Source organism: Hyla sarda, chromosome 3, assembly GCF_029499605.1.
Source record: "Hyla sarda isolate aHylSar1 chromosome 3, aHylSar1.hap1, whole genome shotgun sequence".
Taxonomy (NCBI): Eukaryota; Metazoa; Chordata; class Amphibia; order Anura; family Hylidae; genus Hyla; species Hyla sarda.
The window spans coordinates 98,856,512-98,877,435 of NC_079191.1; positions in this window are offsets into that span (position 1 = coordinate 98,856,512).

Genomic DNA, 20,924 nt, shown 5'->3' on the forward strand with positions numbered 1-20,924 from the left:
CTTTGGATAGGGGATAAGATGCCGGGGGCGGAGTACCCCTTTAACCCCGCACTTTAGATGCCATGATCAACTTTGATCGCACCGCCTAAAGGGTTAATGCCGGGCATAAGCACGATCGGCAGTGCCCGGCATTAGTCATGGGTCCTGGCTGCCCATAGCAACCGGGACCCACCGGGTTTAACCTGTTCTCCACTCGTGAGAACAGTTTAAACTCCGTTAATGGGACCATGACGTTCAGGTATGCCCTTGGTCCTTAAGCCCCAGGACGTCAGGGCGTATATCTCAGGACGCCTGTATGCCCTTGGTCTTGGTAGGGTTAAAGGGGTTATCAAGCCAAGAAAAATGTATCCCCTATCCAAAGGTAAGTCTCAGATTGCGGGGGGGGGGGGGGGGTACAGCCGCTGGGCCCCCCCCATGGAATGTCCTGTCTGTCACCCCAGCTCTTCTCGCGCATGAAGTGGGGGTTAGCGTGCGCTCTCCATGCATCTTTATGGGAAAGCCAAAGCACTGTACTCAGGGAATCTCTAGCTCTCGCTATGGAGGGGAGGTGCAGACAACCACTGGCCGGGGGGCCAAGCAGGAGATTGCGGGGGTCCCAGTAGACATCACCTTTTTAGAACTGCTCTATAACTGCATTTGTAGCATATGGTTGTGTGGTATGCAGGGTGTGTGGTGCATGGCAGATGTTGTTAACCCTAGTGTGGTGAGCCACGGGGTGTGAAGGTGAGGTGTATGGGGCAGATGTTGTAGCCCAGGGGCAGATGTAATTAACCCCTAAATGTTTGTGACGCCAGGGCGTGGTTTTCCCGGTAACCACCCGAACGGTAGTACCGCTATCCCAAGGTTAGGCAGAGCAATAATAGTCCAAGACCAGGTTAGGGTTAACGGTAGCTTTACTGAGGTAGACAGATGGAAATAGTCTTTACAGCTAGGCCAGGATCCCAGAGGGGTGGCCAGTAACACAGAGGGACCTGGCAGTTTGCTAGGACTTGTAGTGACTTTGACAGACTTTAGGACAGCCATGCTGACTTTAATAGACTTGACTATAGACTTGACTTGACTGTAGGTAGTGACAGCAGACATAGACAACTCAACTTACTGGCATGTGGCTGTAGGATAGGTTTGGGGCCTCCAGATGTGCTGGACACTAGCTCTGAGATGTCTGGTCTTTACTGTGCCTCAGTAGGAGGTTTGGTAGAAGAGCAGAAAAAAGAGGCAGATTGCAATGGCTCCCCCTCTTAGAAAGAGGGGCTGAGCCATAAGCCCATAGGTCAAGCTGCAGGTCACCTGGTTAGCTGGTGCTCTCTAGGTAACAAACACATCATGTGAACACATTATCATGTGACTAACTCAAAGGTCCTCAAAGGTCCTTTATACATAACACACATAACACTTTACATAATATATATTACTATGGGGGAGACACTGCAGGAGAGCCCCTAGGACACAGAGGGACTCAACCTGACAGGGCCTAAGTACTGTACAGGACTATATCCCATACTGAGACATCACGAATTGTCCTGTCGGGCTTGAGGAGCGAAGTGACCTTGGAGCCAAATGCAGTCCTGGGGCATTGTAACCCAATGTCCATTCCCAGGCTGTTGTTTAATGAAAATTGATAATGCAATAGAGTCTCTATATCAATTTCCGTACATGCTCTGGTAGATCTTTTGCATTCAATGGAGAATAACAACATTAGTGATGTCACGAACATAAAATTTTCGGTTGGTGAACGCGAACTTCCGCAAATGTTTGCGAACCGGGCGAACCGCCATTGACTTCAATGGGCAGGCAAATTTTAAAACCCACAGGGACTCTTTCTGGCCACAATAGTGATTTAAAAGTTGTTTCAAGGGAACTAATACCTGGACTGTGGCGTGCTGGAGGGGGATCCATGGCAAAACTCCCATGGAAAATTACATAGTTGATGCAGAGTCTGGTTTTAATCCATAATGGGCATAAATCACCTATAATTCCTAAATTCTTTGGAATAACATGCTTTAGCCCCCTTTAGGCAGCACATAGAGCCCCCCTTTAGGCATCACATAGTTAGATCCCCCATGTTAGGCAGCACATAGTTAGATCCCCCCTTTAGGCAGCACATAGAGCCCAACTTTAGGCAGCACATAGATTCCCCCATATTAGGCAGCACATAGTTAGAGCCTCCCTTTAGGCAGCACATAGAGCCCCATTTAGGCAGCACATATTTAGATCCCCCTTTAGGCAGCACATAGATTCCCCCATATTAGCCAGCACATAGTTAGAGCCCCCCTTTAGGCAGCACTGGTTTTATTTCACAGCCAAAAAAAGGTATTTATTTTTATTTTTATTTGAACAACTGTCACACCAAATGTGATTTGCACTAGTGTGACAATGAGCAAAAAAGGTTGCCAGCGGAGTTCCCCTTTTTTAGGAGAGGTCCCCAATCAGCAGTTGCAAGACACACGGACTGAACTTATAGCCCTTTTAATACTGTAGTTAGTTGCTTGAAGGAACTTAAGTTTTACACTGGAGTACCCCTTTTAACCAGCGGTCCCCTCCCAACCAGGGTGCCTCCAACTGTTGCAAGACACACAGACTGATATTTGAGCCCTAAAAAGGGCTTTTTGGGGGGCTGTCCTTAAAGCAGATGTTAGACTAGTGCTTTAGGAGTAAAGTGGACCTTGAATACACCACCTAGCAACAACCTAGCTATCGCTTTCCCTATTACAGCAGGAGCAGCTTCTCTGTCCCTCCACTTTCTAAGCCTGCAGCATGCCGAATGAAGGTAAAATGGCGTCCGTGCAGGAGGTAGGAGGGTCTGGAAGGGAGGGACTGCTGCTGATTGGCTGTAATGTTTCTGCTGACTCTGACTCACAGGGTCAAAGTTTACTGCAATGTTAAAGTATAGGGGGTGAATCGAACTCCACATATGTTCGCCCGGCGAACAATTCGCGACATCTCTAAGCAACATACCTATGACTATGGTATAACACGACTTATGGACTATGACTATGTATATCATTACATTAGACTATGGCTATGCATACTATGACATTTGACTATGCATAACAACACTTTATACATTACTAGACATGACACTGGCGGATTGGGTTGCCGGAGGCTTTCTGCCAAATGCCTTGGCTATTGGGGTCCCTTGGCATTACACACTTCTCCCCAGAACTCTAGTTATATTTATGATAGACATTATCTTATGCTAGACATCTTTTTAGATAACATTTGACATTCTGTTACCTTTGACTTTTATTACGTGCTTTTGTGAGTAACAGGAATACCTTCTGGCCAGCAAAGTATCCTGTGCACGAGGATACAAGAAATGTCACATTTGACATTTGAGACATATTTGACATTTTTATGGACTGTGTAGTTGTGAGTGTTACAGCCCCAATGTACATGACTATTTGTAGTATACAACTTTACTGTTGACTGTACTTGAGGCTGGTGTTGGGGTAAAATGTTGCTTCTCCCGATTGGTTAAGGACAACCCCTCCAGGAAAACTAACAGCCATCAGAGAATACGGGACACTATGAATTTTTGGTGTACAACAAATGATAAACATTTTATTACACTACAACAATTATAGTGCAAGACCGACCACATTTTCCTTGTGCATAATGGTGAGCAAAATATATTACAATGACATATTTACACAAATGTCCGTGTATTGCTCAACAGTCCAAGTACACTATAGAGTTCAATTGCTAAGAGCTCAGCTTAATCTCCTGTACCTAAGGAGTCTCTAAGCCGAAGCCAGGCACAACACTTAAGAGATTGGTTAGTGCAAAAACTTTCTTGACTAGTCCATCAGGCACTGTGCTTGAACATTACTGTAGAGCCTGGAACAACAAAAATTGTGCTTACACACACAAGTCAGTCATACGACCAAGTCTGGTGAATTTTACTGTAAACAAGTTACTTTGACAACTTTCTTTCCCAGCCTCGCCTGTCGGACTGGGTTCTAGGTTGGGATACAAACCTAGCTCCAGGATACTGGGCTCCCCGCATGGTGTCAACATGAGTGTTCCATGAAACATGGGATAAACAGGAGGAAGTGATAGTTGAACTGACAGTGACCACCACTTGCACTGCAGCAGCTTGCGCCACTGGGGGATGAACTGTTGGTGCCTGTTGATTCGGCCAAACCTCCGCAACTGCTGGAGTAGGCCAAGACACTTGGGTTGATGCCCTCTGATCAGGCCAAACCTCTGAGGCAACCAGAGTTGACCTGGGCACTTCTATAGAAGACCCATTAAGATGATTTGAGTGCGCAGCAGCAGGTGCTTGACCAGGACCTCGGGAGCTGGGCGCAGCCACCAGGATTCGTTGTACAGCTGCGCCCAGGGATCTTCCTGCTTTTGTCTCCTCGATAACAGGCTCTGGTTCCCTCTTGGGACTCTCGGGGCCCTGGGGACACTGCCGGACAGGGCAGGAAAGGTACGGGGCATCACCATCCCGTACGGGGCCACCACAGTTGAAATTAAATTTTTTCAATTGATGCCAAGAAGTAGAATTTGTAAAGGCTCAAAAGCTGAGTTCACTATTGTGGGGTATAAATGACACACATTCACAAAAAAGATCTGAACTTTTTTTTAAACTTGTGTAGAGGAACAGTGGTTTGGTTGTCCAAAGCAACTAATCAGATTGCTTCTTTTATTTAAAAAAGGCAACTGCACCAATGTTCCTCTACACAGGTTTTGATGAAACTCTCCTTAAAAACAACACCAGAAGACAGATTTTATAATTTGTGGAACCTTTAACACTTTAAGGAGGATATCCAGTATAATAAAACTTATCCCCTATCTGAATAGAGGCGTGTTGACCACCGAAAGAAGCCGACACGCTCTCTCCATGTATCTCTAACAGCATTCGGGTATCTCCGGCTCTCCCATAGAGATACATGAAGGAGGCGTGTCGACACACTCCATTCAGGCAGAGAGCCTGAGATTGCGGGCAGGATAAGTATTTGAATACTGGACTACTCCTTTAACCCCTTAAGGACTTAGCCCTTTTTCACCTTAAGGACTCGGACGTTTTTTGCAATTCTGACCACTGTCACTTATAACATTAATAACTCTGGAATGCTTTTAATTATCATTCTGATTCCGAGATTGTTTTTTCGTGACATATTCTACTTTAACATAGTGGTAAAATTTTGTGGTAACTTGCATCCTTTCTTGCACAGCAAAGAAAAAAAACTGAAAATGTAGCCAGCACCTAAACCCAATACACGGGTGCACGCTGCTGTGGCAAGTACAAAACATGTAAAAAAAGAAAATGGCAGCAGCACACTTGGTCAACAAAATGGAGGCTCTTAGCGCACTTTTTGATCAAAACGTGTCCCCCATCCACCACGCGGAGGTGGCCTCTTATCGGATGGGTCCCTAAACACTCACCTACCTCAGGCTGGGTGACATGTTTTGTACTTGCCACAGCAGCGTGCACCCGTGTATTGGGTTTAGGTGCTGGCTACATTTTCAGTTTTTTTTCTTTGCTGTGCAATTTTGGGGTGAGTGGCTCCCTCTGTAGCCGTGCATCCCCTCCCCTATTTTCACAGGAGGTGGTTTGGATCGTTAGTGGATCCAACATGTCACCCAGCCTGAGGTAGGTGAGTGTTTAGGGACCCATCCGATAAGAGGCCACCTCCGCGTGGTGGATGGGGGACACGTTTTGATCAAAAAGTGTGCTAAGAGCCTCCATTTTGTTGACCAAATGTGCTGCTGCCATTTTCTTTTTTTACATGTTTTGTACTTGCCACAGCAGCGTGCACCCGTGTATTGGGTTTAGGTGCTGGCTACATTTTCAGTTTTTTTTCTTTGCTGTGCAATTTTGGGGGGAGTGGCTCCCTCTGTAGCCGTGCATCCCCTCCCCTATTTTCACAGGAGGTGGTTTGGATCGTTAGTGGATCCAACATGTCACCCAGCCTGAGGTAGGTGAGTGTTTAGGGACCCATCCGATAAGAGGCCACCTCCGCGTGGTGGATGGGGGACACGTTTTGATCAAAAAGTGCGCTAAGAGCCTCCATTTTGTTGACCAAGTGTGCTGCTGCCATTTTCTTTTTTTACATGTTTTGTACTTACCACAGCAGCGTGCACCCGTGTATTGGGTTTAGGTGCTGGCTACATTTTCAGTTTTTTTTCTTTGCTGTGCAATTTTGGGGGGAGTGGCTCCCTCTGTAGCCATGCATCCCCTCCCCTATTTTCACAGGAGGTGGTTTGGATCGTTAGTGGATCCAACATGTCACCCAGCCTGAGGTAGGTGAGTGTTTAGGGACCCATCCGATAAGAGGCCACCTCCGCGTGGTGGATGGGGGACACGTTTTGATCAAAAAGTGCGCTAAGAGCCTCCATTTTGTTGACCAAGTGTGCTGCTGCCATTTTCTTTTTTTTACATGTTTTGTACTTGCCACAGCAGCGTGCACCCGTGTATTGGGTTTAGGTGCTGGCTACATTTTCAGTTTTTTTTCTTTGCTGTGCAATTTTGGGGGGAGTGGCTCCCTCTGTAGCCGTGCATCCCCTCCCTTATTTTCACAGGAGGTGGTTTGGATCGTTAGTGGATCCAACATGTCACCCAGCCTGAGGTAGGTGAGTGTTTAGGGACCCATCCGATAAGAGGCCACCTCCACGTGGTGGATGGGGGACACGTTTTGATCAAAAAGTGCGCTAAGAGCCTCCATTTTGTTGACCAAGTGTGCTGCTGCCATTTTCTTTTTTTACATGTTTTGTACTTGCCACAGCAGCGTGCACCCGTGTATTGGGTTTAGGTGCTGGCTACATTTTCAGTTTTTTTTCTTTGCTGTGCAATTTTGGGGGGAGTGGCTCCCTCTGTAGCCGTGCATCCCCTCCCCTATTTTCACAGGAGGTGGTTTGGATCGTTAGTGGATCCAACATGTCACCCAGCCTGAGGTAGGTGAGTGTTTAGGGACCCATCCGATAAGAGGCCACCTCCGCGTGGTGGATGGGGGACACGTTTTGATCAAAAAGTGCGCTAAGAGCCTCCATTTTGTTGACCAAGTGTGCTGCTGCCATTTTCTTTTTTTACATGTTTTGTACTTGCCACAGCAGCGTGCACCCGTGTATTGGGTTTAGGTGCTGGCTACATTTTCAGTTTTTTTTCTTTGCTGTGCAATTTTGGGGGGAGTGGCTCCCTCTGTAGCCGTGCATCCCCTCCCCTATTTTCACAGGAGGTGGTTTGGATCGTTAGTGGATCCAACATGTCACCCAGCCTGAGGTAGGTGAGTGTTTAGGGACCCATCCGATAAGAGGCCACCTCCGCGTGGTGGATGGGGGACACGTTTTGATCAAAAAGTGCGCTAAGAGCCTCCATTTTGTTGACCAAGTGTGCTGCTGCCATTTTCTTTTTTTTACATGTTTTGCATCCTTTCTTGGTGAAAAATCCCAAAATTTGATGGAAAATTAGAAAATTTGCATTTTTCTAACTTTGAAGCTCTCTGCTTGTTTGGAAAATGGATATTCCAAAAATATATTTTTTAATTCACATATACAATATGTCCACTTTATGTTTGTATCATAAAATTGACGTGTTTTTACTTTTGGAAAACATCAGAGGGCTTCAAAGTTCAGCAGCAATTTTCCAATTTTTCACAAAATTTCCAAACTCACTATTTTTCAGGGACCAGTTCAGGTTTGAAGTGGATTTGAAGGGTCTTCATCTTAGAAATACCCCATAAATGACCCCATTATAAAAACTACACCCTCCAAAGTATTCAAAATGACATTCAGTCGGCGTTTTAACCCTTTAGGTGTTTCACAGGAATAGCAGCAAAGTGAAGGAGAAAATTCACAATCTTAATTTTTTACACTTGCATGTTCTTGTAGACCCAATTTTTGATTTTTTACAAGGGGTAAAAGGAGAAAATGTATACTAATATTTGTAGCCCAATTTCTCTCGAGTAAGCACATACCTCAAATGTCTATGTAAAGTGTTCGGCGGGCGCAGTAGAGGGCTCAGAAGGGAAGGCGCGACAAGGGGATTTTGGAGAGTACGTTTTTCTGAAATGGTTTTTGAGGGGCATGTTGCATTTAGGAAGCCCCTATGGTGCCAGAAGAGCAAAAAAAAAAAAAACACATGGCATACCATTTCGGAAACTAGACCCCTTGAGGAACGTAACAAGGAATAAAGTGAGCCTTAATACCCCACAGGTGTTTCACGACTTTTGCATATGTAAAAAAATAAATAAAAAAAATTCACAAAAATGTGTTTCCCCCCAAATTTCATACTTTTGCAAGGGTTAATAGCAGAAAATACCCCCAAAATTTGTAACCCCATCTCTTCTGAGTATGGAGGTACCCCATAAGTTGGCCTGAAGTGCACTACGGGCGAACTACAATGCTCAGAAGAGAAGGAGTCATATTTGGCTTTTTGAGACCAAATTTTGCTCACATTTAGGAAGCCCCTATGGTGCCAGGACAGCAAAAAAAAACACATGGCATACTATTTTGGAAACTAGACCCCTCGGTGAACGTAACAAGGGGTTAAGTGAACCTTTATACCCCACAAGTGTTTCACGACTTTTGCATATGTAAAAAAAAAAAATTTTTTTTTACCTAAAATGCGTGTTTTCCCAAAAATGTAACATTTTAAAAAGGGTAAAAGCAGAAAATACCCCCCAAAATTTGTAACACAATTTCTCCCGAGTATGGCGATACCCCATATGCGTAGGGGTGGACATAGGGGTATTCTAAGCCAGTTATTCCCAAACAGGGTGCCTCCAGCTGTTGTAAAACTCCCAGCATGCTTGGACAGTCAACGGCTGTCCGTCAATACTGGGAGTTGTTGTTTTTCAACAGCTGGAGGCTCCATTTTGGAAACAGTGGCGTACCAGATGTTTTTAATTTTTATTGGGAGGGGAGGGGGGCTGTGTAGGGGTATGTGTTTATGTAGTGTTTTTTACTTTTTATTTTATTTTGTGGTAGTGTAGTGTAGTGTTTTTAGGGTACAGTCACATGGGTGGGGGTTCACAGTAGTTTCTCGCTGGCAGTTTGAGCTGCGGCAGAAAATTTGCATAAGCTCAAACTTGCAGCTGGATACTTACTGTAAACCTCCGCCCATGTGAGTGTACCCTGTACATTCACATTGGGGGGGGACATCCAGCTGTTGCAAAACTACAACTCCCAGCATGCGCTTGTGACCTAACTCAGTGTTTCACAACCAGTGTGCCTCCAGCTGTTGCAAAACTACAACTCCTAGCATGTACGGTGCATGGTGTACGGTGGCTGCTGGGATTTGTAGTTTGCAACAGCTGGAGGCACACCGGTCGTGAGTTAGGTAAAAAAAAACTCTGAGTTTCACAACCAGTGTGCCTTCAGCTGTTGCAAAACTACAACTCTCAGCAGTCACCGACAGCCAACGGGCATGCTGGGAGTTGTAGTTATGCAACCAGCAGATGCACCACTACAACTCCCAGCATGCACTTTAGCTGTTTGTGCAAGCTGGAAGTTGTAGTTATACAACAGCTGAAGGTACACTTTTCCATAGAAAAAATGTGCCTCCAGCTGTTGCAAAACTATAAGTCCCAGCATGCCCATAAGGGAATGCTGGGAGTTGTGGTGGTCTGCCTCCTGCTATTGCATAACTACAGCTCCCAGCATGCCCTTTTTGCATGCTGGGAGCTGTTGCTAAGCAACAGCAGGAGGCTGTCACTCACCACCAACGATTCAGCTGCAGGTCAGTCCCTCGCCGCCGCCGCTCCTGGGGCCCCGATCCCAACATTGACGCCGGGGATCACATTCATGATGCTGCACGGTCAGCGGCGTCAATGCAAAAAAATTCCAGATGCCAAAAGTGTTGATTTTTGGCCACATCACAATTAAAAGTTATTGTAACTCTGCTGGATGTGGATCAGATGACACGGGTCATATCGGGGAGCGGAGTCTAAGGTGCCGATGGTCTTCACATGAGCCCGCCGCAAGGCAGGAGAGGCTTTCTGCAACAGGCGACACCCAGGTCGCTACCCCCGATACCACTCAGCCACACATGTAACTGGGCAAGACGAGGTACAGAAGGATGAGACAGAGGTGTAGTCAGACTTAGCAGAAGGTCAAGGCAGGCTGCAAAGGTGCATTGTCAAATAACGATGCTTTAAATGTTTCTTGATCTTATAAGGACCCAAATAGCGAGGGCCCAGTTTACAACTGGGTACCTTAAAGCGGATATATTTGGATGACAACCAGACTCTGTCTCCAGGAGAGACAGAGTCTGGTTGTCATCCAAATATATCCGCTTTAAGGTACCCAGTTGTAAACTGGGCCCTCGCCCTATCTTGTCTGCTTGAGACTTCATACGAGACGTGGCATAAAAGAGAGTGACGAGTCTTCTGCCAGATGGAGGAGAAATTCCGCACTTGTTCCTCAACCTTGGGAACTCCGGAGGAAGAAGACAAGGGAAGAGGAGGATGAGGATGAAGTCCATAGACCACAAAGAAAGGTGAAGTCCCAGTGGATTCAGAATCCCTATGATTGTACGAAAACTCTGCCCAGGGAAGTAAGTCGGCCCAGTCGTCTTGACGAGCAGTAACAAAATGGTGAAGATAGTCTCCCGAGACCTGGGTCACCCTTTTGACCTGTCCATTGGATTGTGGGTGATAAGATGAGGAAAAATCCAACTTAACTTGGAGACGAGAGCAGAGGGCTCGCCAGAACTTAGAGACGAACTGGACTCCACGGTCGGATACAATATGAGATGGCAATCCATGTAAGTGGAAGATATGGCAAAGAAAAAGCTTAGCAAGCTGTGGTGCAGATGATAATCCAGGTAGAGGCACAAAATGAGCCATTTTAGAGAATCGGTCTACGACAACCCAGATGACCATATTGCCGCCAGAAGAGGGAAGGTCTGTAATAAAGTCCATAGCAATATCGGTCCAGGAACATCTTGTTTAACCCCTTAAGGACCGGGCGTTTTTTGGTTTTTGCTCTTTCGTTTTTTCCTCCTTACCTTTAAAAAATCCTAACTCTTAAAATTTTGCACCTAAAAATCTGTATTGTGGCTTATTTTTTGCGCCACCAATTCTACTTTGTAATGATATCAGTCATTTTACCCAAAAATCTACGGCGAAACAGGAACAAAAATCATTGTGCGACAAAATTGAAAAAATACAGCCATTTTGTAACTTTTGGGGGCTTCCGTTTCTACGTAGTAAATTTTTCGGTATAAATGACACCTTATCTTTATTCTCTAGGTCCATACGGTTAAAATGATACCCTACTTGTATAGGTTTGATTTTGTATTACTTCAGAAAAAAATCATAACTACATGCAGGAAAATGTATACATTTAAAATTGCCATCTTCTGACCCCTATAACTTTTTTTATTTTTCCATGTTCAGAGTGCTGTGACAGTAAATTTTTTGCGCCGTGATCTGAAGTTTTTGTCGATACCATTTTTGCATTGATTTGACTTTTTGATTGCTTTTTATTCATCTTTTCATTTTGGAATTTGGAATTTTTTTGCGCGTACGCCATTGACCGTGCGGTTTAATTAGCAGTATATTTTTTTAATTCGGACATTTCCACACGCAGTGATACCACATATGTTTATTTTTGTTTTTATTTACACAGTTTTTTTTATTATTGGAAATGTCGGGTCATTCAAACTTTTATTAGGGGAAGGGATAATTCAAAGGGTTAATGATTTTTTTACAGTTTTCTTTTGCAATATTATAGCACCCATAGGGGGCTATAACATTGCATTTACTGATCTTTAACAGTGTTCAATGCATCTCCATAGGGATGCAATGATCAGTGTTTTCGGCGATTGATTGCTCAAGCCTGGATCTCAGGCTTGAAGCATTCAATCGGCGATCGGACTGCAGGAAGGAAGGTAAGAGACCTTCCTCCTGTTGTAAGCTGTTCGGGATGCCGCGATTATACCGCGGCGATCCCGAACAGCCCCCTGAGCTAACCGGCACTTTTTACTTTCACTTTTAGCCGCGGCACCGGTTAATAGCGCGCGGCACTGTGATCAGTGCCGCACGGTATTAGCGGCAGGTCCCGGCTTCACTATGACGCCGGGCCCGCCGTGATATGATGCGGGGTCGCAGTGGGACCCCACGTTATATCACGGGAGCGGGACCAAGGACATACTCATATGTCCTTGGTCCTAAACTAGGCCACCAATACTGTCTGGAGATGAGCTGCAAGGACTTACGAATTCCGGAATAACCCCACTTCAAAACTCGGAGTCTAAAATGGGGAGATACATACGTGTTCCAAGGGGGTGGGTGCTGAAGACTTGCTAGTGCTGCAGAGATGAGACGTTCAGGGGGAATAATATGTTGAGGGTGGGATTCCTGGTCTTGAACATCTGAGGATCTAGATAGAGTGTCAGCTCATAAATTCTTCTCCGCTGGACGGAAGTGAATAAAGAAGTCAAATCAGGAGAAGAACAGAGATCAACGAGCCTGCCGAGGGTTGAGACGATGGGCAGTCTGAAGATAGAGCAAGTTCTTGTGAACAGAATATATAGTGACCGGATGTACAGAGCCCTCCAAGAGGTGACGCCATTCTTCCAAAGCCAGCTTTATTGCCAAGAGCTTACGATCTCCAATGGTATAATTTTTCTCTGCAGAAGAGAAGGTCTTAGAGAAATAACCGCAGGTTACAATTCTTCCATTAGAGGACTTTTACGTTAATGCTTTTTCCATTGGTGCTGGTGAAATTTTGACTTCCAAAAGAAATGGCTTGCTTGGATCAGGTCTAGATAAAACCGGAGCTGAAGCAAAGGCGGACTTTAACTGTCTGAAAGCTTCTTCAGTCTCAGGAGTCCAAACCTTTGGATTAGCAGTCTTCTTGGTGAGAGAAATGATGGGCGCTACCAAGGTGGAGTAATGAGGGATAAATTGCAGATAGTAATTGGTAAAGCCGAGAAAGAGCTGAATAGCTTTCAAGCCAGAAGATCAAGGCCAGTCCAGTACCGCAGACAACTTGTTAGGGTCCATTTGAAGACCCTGACTGCTGGATGTGGATCCTCTAACCTGTGTGGCAGATGACACGGGCTGAATTAGGGAGCGGAGTCTAAGGTGCCACTGGTCTTCACCGGAGCCCGCCGCAAGGCAGGATGGGCTTACTGCGCAGGCGACACCCAGGTCGCTTCCCCCTATACGACTCGACCACACAGGTTACTGGGCAAAACGAGGTACAGAAGGATGAGACAGAGGCGTAGTTGGACTTAGCAGAATGTCAAGGCAGACAGCAAAGGTGCAAAGTCAAATAATGTAGCAGAAGGGTTGAAATACACGGGCAAGACAAACAGACAATTGGGAACACATAATCTCAGGCTAGGGCACTGAAAATCCGGCAGGAAAGTGTGGGAGGTGGAGGAACTGAGCTACAGGTGTTACTGAATTATTGGGCATACTGGCCCTTTAAATCTCAGAGCTCCGGCGCACGCGCGCCCTAGGGGACGGGGACACACGCGCCGGAGCAGAGAGGCAGAGGAGGAGGCAGGAGGAGCATGAGGTGAGTGACGGGCTGGGATACGCGTGTCCCGCGATGCGAATCCCAGCCCCGCTGGCAGCAGAAGGAGACGGGGCCATAGCAGAGGCAGCTGAGAAGTGTGTTGCGATTCGCATGCTGGCGCATCCCGCGATGCGAACCACGGCCCAGACGCGAAAGCAGGGAGGTGAGCGCTCACGGTCGGAAAAAGAAAAGAAAACCTAACAAAGCTCCATAGGTGAAAAATTTTTAAAGTAATAGGGGTCAGAACAAAGCAATAAACTAATTTTTTTCTTTTTCAAGTTTTCAATTTTTTTTTTAAAATCATAATTCGAAATCATTGGAATCGTGCTGACCCATAGAATAAAGGTAGCATGTCAGTAAAAATTGGGTAATTCAATATTTTTTTCAATTTCGTTTTACATATATATTTTCTGGCTCAGTAATATATTATGTGATAAAATACAGTGCACCAATGAAAACACACAAAAGAAGCCCTAACACAACTATGTCAATGGAAAAATTAAAAAGGTATGGCTCTTAGAATGTGAGGAGGAAGAAAATGTAAGCCAAAAGAAAAATTACTGGGTCATGAATGGGTTAAAAGGCGAGAAGGAAAAAATGAAGAACAAAAATAAAAATTGCTGGGTCCTTAGGGGGTTGGGAGAGCATTTTGTCCAAGGGTTGTGCATTCATGTATATATGTAAAACTCTTCAATAATTTATAATATTGTAAGAATTTACAGAAGGGGATAAAGACTATAAGCTGGCAGTGGATTCTGAATTTGCGATATATATATATATGTATGAGGAGTTTATATGAGATTCTGCTGCACCGCGCACATGGCGGAAACATCTCTGTGGAAATCCTTATTCCGGCATCCGTAAAAACAATAAACATGTCTATTCTTTCTGCGGATTGCGCTCGGAAATGCATTGCCATTTATGTCAACTGCTGTCCGGGCATGCTGGGAGTTGTAGTTTTGCAAAAGCTGGAGGCACCCTGGTAGGGAAACACTGACATAAGCTGTCATGAGTTTATATTGTTTAAAAGACTAGTTATGTAGAGTAGAAGACACGTGGTTTTGCCTTCCAGGAACTACCCTCTGCATACCAGGTTACATTGCATCATACATGCCTATTATATCCAGCTATGTGGAAGCTGACATATTGAGGGACTCATCAAATCCGCTTGTCAAGTTTCCTTCAGTATCAGGCTTTAATTAGACTGCTCGGAACAGGAACATGAACCTGCATCTCCGGTGTAAGTTAAACATCTTGTGTGTGCGCAGTGCATATCATGTGACCAGCAGAAGGGTCTGGAGCCAAAGATTTGCTAACCTTTACAAGTATGAATGTCAAGGTTTTTCCTGCCAGGCTTTGTATGAAGAAATGAAAAAAATAATAAAAAAAGATTATCAGGTCTTTCACAACTTCTGTAGCATAATAATTATTTTTAATATAGAATTTACTATGTAATGCCGTGTAAGCTGATCCTATTTATTAACCCCATTAAGGTGTGTTCCCATGGTCAAGTTTTTAATTGCAATGAGCAAATGCAAAGTCAGGAATGGACTTGAAATAAGCAGAAATCTCTGGCTATGTTCACACAGGAGTTCATGTTTTTAAGCTTTTTATAGCAATCTTTGGATTGCTTTTACCGTTCATTGCAATGCATTGGCATAGCACTGATCAGTGATATTAACAATCTACTTGTATAGTCTGCTTCTGTGGGCAGACTATACAAGAAGAATCTTGGAGCAGTAGGAGGCAGATGAGAAGCCCCCTGGACGCATTTTTCACTCCTTGGACTCCTGCAATTGTGCTGCGGATGGTCCGATGAGTGCAATTTTAGCACCCCAACTACTTCAGATGCCATGACCAATACAGTGGTCCCTCAACATACGATGGTAATCCGTTCCAAATGGACCATCGTTTGTTGAAACCATCGCATGTTGAGGGATCCGTGCAATGTAAAGTATAGGACAGTGGTCTACATCCTGCAGACCTCCAGATGTTGCAAAACTACAACACCCAGCATGCCCAGACAGCCGTTGGCTGTCCTGGCATGCTGGGTGTTGTAGTTTTGCAACATCTGGAGGTCCACAGGTTGTAGACCACCGGCATAGGAAGTTGTACTCAACTGTCCCTGCCGCTCCAGACCGTCACCGCTCGTCACTGCTGCTGGGATGTCGCCGTCCATCGCTGTCGCCGCCTCCCCGGGGTGTCCCCGACGCTCTGGCAAGGCCTCTGCTTCCCCGGCGTCCTCTCTCTCCGTCGCCACCATCAAGTCGCTACGCACGCTGCTCCTATTGGATGACGGGACAGCGTGCGCAGCGACGTGATGACGTCTATGGAGATCGCTGACGATGCAGAGGATCCCGAAGAGGACGCGCCGGAGCCCCGAGGACAGGTAAGTGATCGTCAGCAAAGGGCACGGGGCACTGTAAACGGCTATCCTGTGGCAGCTGAAGCAGTCATCGCTGCCGGATAGCTGTTTATGCGATGGCCCCGACATACCAAAGTATCGCATGTTGGTGCTGCCTTCAACATGCCTCTGAGAGGCCATCGTATGTTGAAATTATCGTATGTAGGGGCCATCGTAGGTCGAGGGGTCACTGTATTAATCATGGCATCTGATGGGTTAATGGCGGCATCAGCATGATCGCTGATGTCTGCTATTAGTGGTGAGGTCCTGGCTGCTGATTCCATGTCCCGCACTCGCCTCATAGTTGGAATGCCACTTAGGATGTAAATGTACATCCTGGTGTTGCTAGAGGTTTAAGGGGTATTTCGGGTGTTTTAAAATATTTGGAAAAGTACTGGGGATGTAACAAAAAAAAAAGAAATTATACTAACTTTCCCCCGGTCCCCTGCAGCTTCTACTGCAGCACCAGTTATGTTGGTTTATGGTCCTCAAAGAGGAGAGCCAGGAACAGGACCTGCCTGCTCAGCCAATCACTGGCCACAGCAGTATTCCTTTTTGGCCAGTGATTGGCTGCTCAGAGCTCTCATGTTTGAAGCACAAGGAGGACCGCAGCATTTATGGTAATTTTTACAGCATTTACCAGGCAATAGAAATTACAGGTTAACTTTATTTTAATGTCAGTAAGATTACAGCTATACCAAATATATATATATATATATATATATATATATATATATATATATAGTTTTAAATATGTTTCACCGAATAAAAAATGGCTTGTCATTGCCATATTCTGATACCTAAAATTTTTCATGAATTTTTTTTATCTATCTCAAAACTTGTTGTAATACTTCCAGATGTTAAAATGCCAATTATGGTTATTATCTTAATGCTTTTTTTTTTAAATGTTATTTAAAAAAATGGAAGGGTATGTAAAGTAATAAAGGCTGGGGCTACATCACGTCTGGCCTAATCATGCTTAAAGGGCTACTCCGGTACTGAACAACTTATCCCCTAGCAAAAAGCGTTGGTCGACACGCCCCTTCCATTTATCTCTATGGGTGAGCAGAAGAGCATTGTATTTTCGGCTCTTCTATGGAGATGCAGGGAAGGGGCGAGTTGACCACCGCTTTGTGCAGTGGTCAACAATTATCCCCTATCCTGTGGATAACATCAGTTGCAAGACATCCCAGAGTCGTAATTGACTATGGTAACTCTAACTCTAATCCTGGCACATGGAGGCTGCTCTATACCAAGGCTCCAAAACCTATGTCACATTTCCCCTGTGCACATCTACAGTACATGTAGGGTTAAAGGGATTATAGAAAAGTTTAGCATTTGTCTAAAGGGGCTGAGGCTCTCATGACCTTTAAGCATCTACACTTGACATTAACTTGATTGTAAAATATTGCAGAAAGACCTTGATATGTGAACAACATAAGCAAAACGGTGGCAGCTGAAACGGTTTGTTGAAAAATGTAAAGTTATGTGAGGCCATGATAATGATAATAGCATTTACATTAAAACATATCAACATAGCAAAAGTAGGTCTAGGGTATACTGGATAGGACTGGACGACAGTGAAACTTTTTACTGCTCTTAATGATTTTAACTATTGATCGACAGGTGCAGTCCATAGGAATACGAGTTGCATGCAATACCACCCAATGGATAAAGTGTGGTAGCCCTTGGGGGGATATAATGCAGTGGGGGTGTTGCTTGGGTATATGAGGGGTTAATACGCTGAGGTAAATCTTCGGCCTATCGCCACCCTTCCCAGAAACGATAGGTGCATGATTAAATGAATGAAGTCCACAATAGGGATGAACTTGAACTTGCATAAACTTTACTGAAGTACTTGCGGTACATCCAATTAACAGCAACAGTCTCAGTAATACAGTCTCTATACAGCTCAGCAATGATTGACAGATGCTGCGGACCGTTGACTTATCCAAGGATTAATAGAATTAGAATTGGTGCAGAGATCCGTCCGGATTAAGGGGAGTATTTAGGTCCAGTGATCCCGCGAAGTTAACAGGGAGTAAGGTAACTCACAGTTCTGTATGGATGACTGTTGCTGCAAGGCTCGGGCCTGGTCACTGCTGAAGATAGCTGCGCAGATCCTCCTCTATCAACAGCCCACGAGGAAAGAGAGCGCTTAATGGCCACCGCTCCCTTATATGGGCAGGGGCAGGGCCGTTTTGGATTGGTCCGTGTCAGCTGTCACTCACCGTTACAAAGCATGGTGGGTGCACACGTCACTGGAACCTCCTAAGTTCACCACAATAAGCATAAGTTCATCCTCTTAAGCAAAACCATAGAGTTTCACCCGATCACATGACCCGCAGGTCCTGCTACGCCACAAACAGGTAGATAATTCACTATATACACTTTTCACATTTATAACTGTATAAATATCAAATCGAACTATTACATATCTAGTGGCTAAGTGAAAGGTGACAAGGGGAAGTCTAGAAAAGAGGGACCCCGATGTCCTAGGGACTCTGACTATGGGGACCTCTACATAGGTAACGTATAAAATACGGTATCGGGACACCACAAAAACCTTACTGTTAATTAAATAAGCATGTTCATGTCGCACTGACATGTCAAAAGTTTAGATCAGTCAGGTTCTCAAGAGACCCCATTTGATTGTTAGATATAGCCAGGTAAAGCGCACAGCTGTGCACTTCACTCCCTGTTTTGGTGCTTGATCTAAATGATTGCAGCAGACAGGCCCCATAGACTTACAATGAAGCTGTCTCCTGACTGATCTAAACTTTATCCATGTGTAAAGTAACCCTTTATATTAATCAGTAGCCATACAAGAAGTCCTCATGCCTTACAAGTTGAGCAGCAGTATTCAATGTCGAGTAGCATAGACAGCATGTACTAAGGAGAGAGAAAAAACTGCAATCACAATGTAATAATGTCACATTAAAGGAGATGTCCGGTACTGACTATTCCTATTCCATCATGCCCGGGCTGCAAAAAAAGAGAAAACAAACTTTCACTTACCCTCTTACATTCCCCCGGAGCTCCGCAACAGCTGATCGGTCGGCTGTGCTGTCTACTTTCTACTTCCCTTAGCCCGGGACGTCACACGGTACTTCAGCCTACCACAGGCCGAGGCGGGACATCGCTGTAGCTGGTGATAGGCTGAAGCACCATGTGACATCCCGGGCTAAGGGAAGACGGAAGTAGACAGCCCAGCTGAACGATCAGCTGTTGCGGAACTCTGGGGGAAGGAAGGTAAGCGAAAGTTTGTTTTATCTTTTTTTTGCAGCCCAGGCAGGATGGAATAGGAAAAGTCCGTACATATCCTTTAAAATAGTTTGCAAGACCACATCTATGTCTCGTCTACTGTGGAATGCAGATTTTGGGCTTGATAGTGTAAAAGAGACAGTTCAAATGTGGTCAACTGCTGTGGATTATAGACACAATCTGGTAAAAAAAAATTGCTTATATAGTGCAGTAGAAGCAATTATTAGAGAATAAAAAAAGAGGATCTTGTGCTTACCCGTTGTAGCTGATGTGGAAGGCATGGGTTTTCAGCTATACTTATTCTAATTTAATCACTGAAATTATTTTGTAAGGCTGCCTACATTTCCCAATAATCCCCAGGCTTTGCAGAGAGAGGGAGTGGATTGGTGATGATGTCATCCTATAGTTCACAGGTCATCAGCTGATCTAAGACAGACCACTTCCTCTGACACATTTACTGTGGGTCAGACTAGTGATCACCAGACCCAGTTAGAGCAATAAAAAGAATGGATGAAGTTGTGCTGTAATGAAACGGATGGCACTGTAGGACTAGTGATATGAAAAACAAAACGACCAAAAAAAAAACTGGAGTGCCTTGTGTAAAAATGGAATCAGACCTTATTCTTCCAATTTAGAAAAAAAAACAAAACATAGTCTTGATTCTATCAATATTTGAATTGGTGTCATAAATGACCTTCCATGGACCACAACATGGAACACATTCACTTAATTTTCTGACCAGTATATAAGAGCACTGGCTTTTTACTGCAGCATGGAAACCATGTTATAGACCAGGGGTGGCCAAACTGTGGCTTGCAAGCCACATGCGGCTCTTTGGTAGGTACCTCACCTCCAGGTTCCTCCCCCCCCCCCCATTCTTTTAACCCCTTAAGGACGCAGCCCCTTTTCACCTTAAGGACTGAGCCCTTTTTCGTAATTCTGACCACCGTCACTTTACACATTAATAACTCTAAAACGCTTTTACTGAATATTCTGATTCTGAGATTGTTTTTTCGTGACATATTCTACTTTATTTTGGTGGTAAATTTTCGTCGTTACTTGCATCCTTTTTTGGTGAAAAATCCCCAAATTTCGTGAAAATTTAGCCTTTTTCTAACTTTGAAACTTGTAAGGAAAATGGATATTCCAAATAAATTTTATTTTTTTTCACAAATACAATATGTCCACTTTATGTTGGCATCATAAAAGGGACATATTTTAACTTTTTGAAAAAATTAGAGGGCTTCAAAGTAGAGCAACAATTTTCAAAAATGTCATGAAAATTGCAAAATCTGAAGGGACAGATGTTACAGAACTACAACTCCCAGAATGCCTGGGCAGTCTAGGCATGCTGAGAGTTGTAGTTTGGCAACATCTGGAGGGCTACCATTTGGGCACCACTATAACAGTGGTCACCAAACTGTGACCCTCCAGATGTTGCAAAACTACAACTCCCAGCATGCCCAGACAGCCTTTGGCTGTCTGGGCATGCTGGGAGTTGCAGTTTGGCACCCACTAGGAAGGGCAGCAGTAAATATCGCTTACTGCCCCCTTCCTTCCCCCCACCACGTCATTTCCCTACCTGCGCCGTGGTCTTTGCTGTCTCCAGCGACGATCGGCGGTCCCCACGGCATCTTCTGGTCAGGTACCGGCCTCCATCTTCTCCCCCCATTCTGCCTGACATCATGGGGTGAGCAGAATGGGGGGTTGCCATGGCAACCCACTGCCCTGTGCTGCCATTGGTCAGAATTCAGTTATGACCAATGGCAGGGGATAGGAG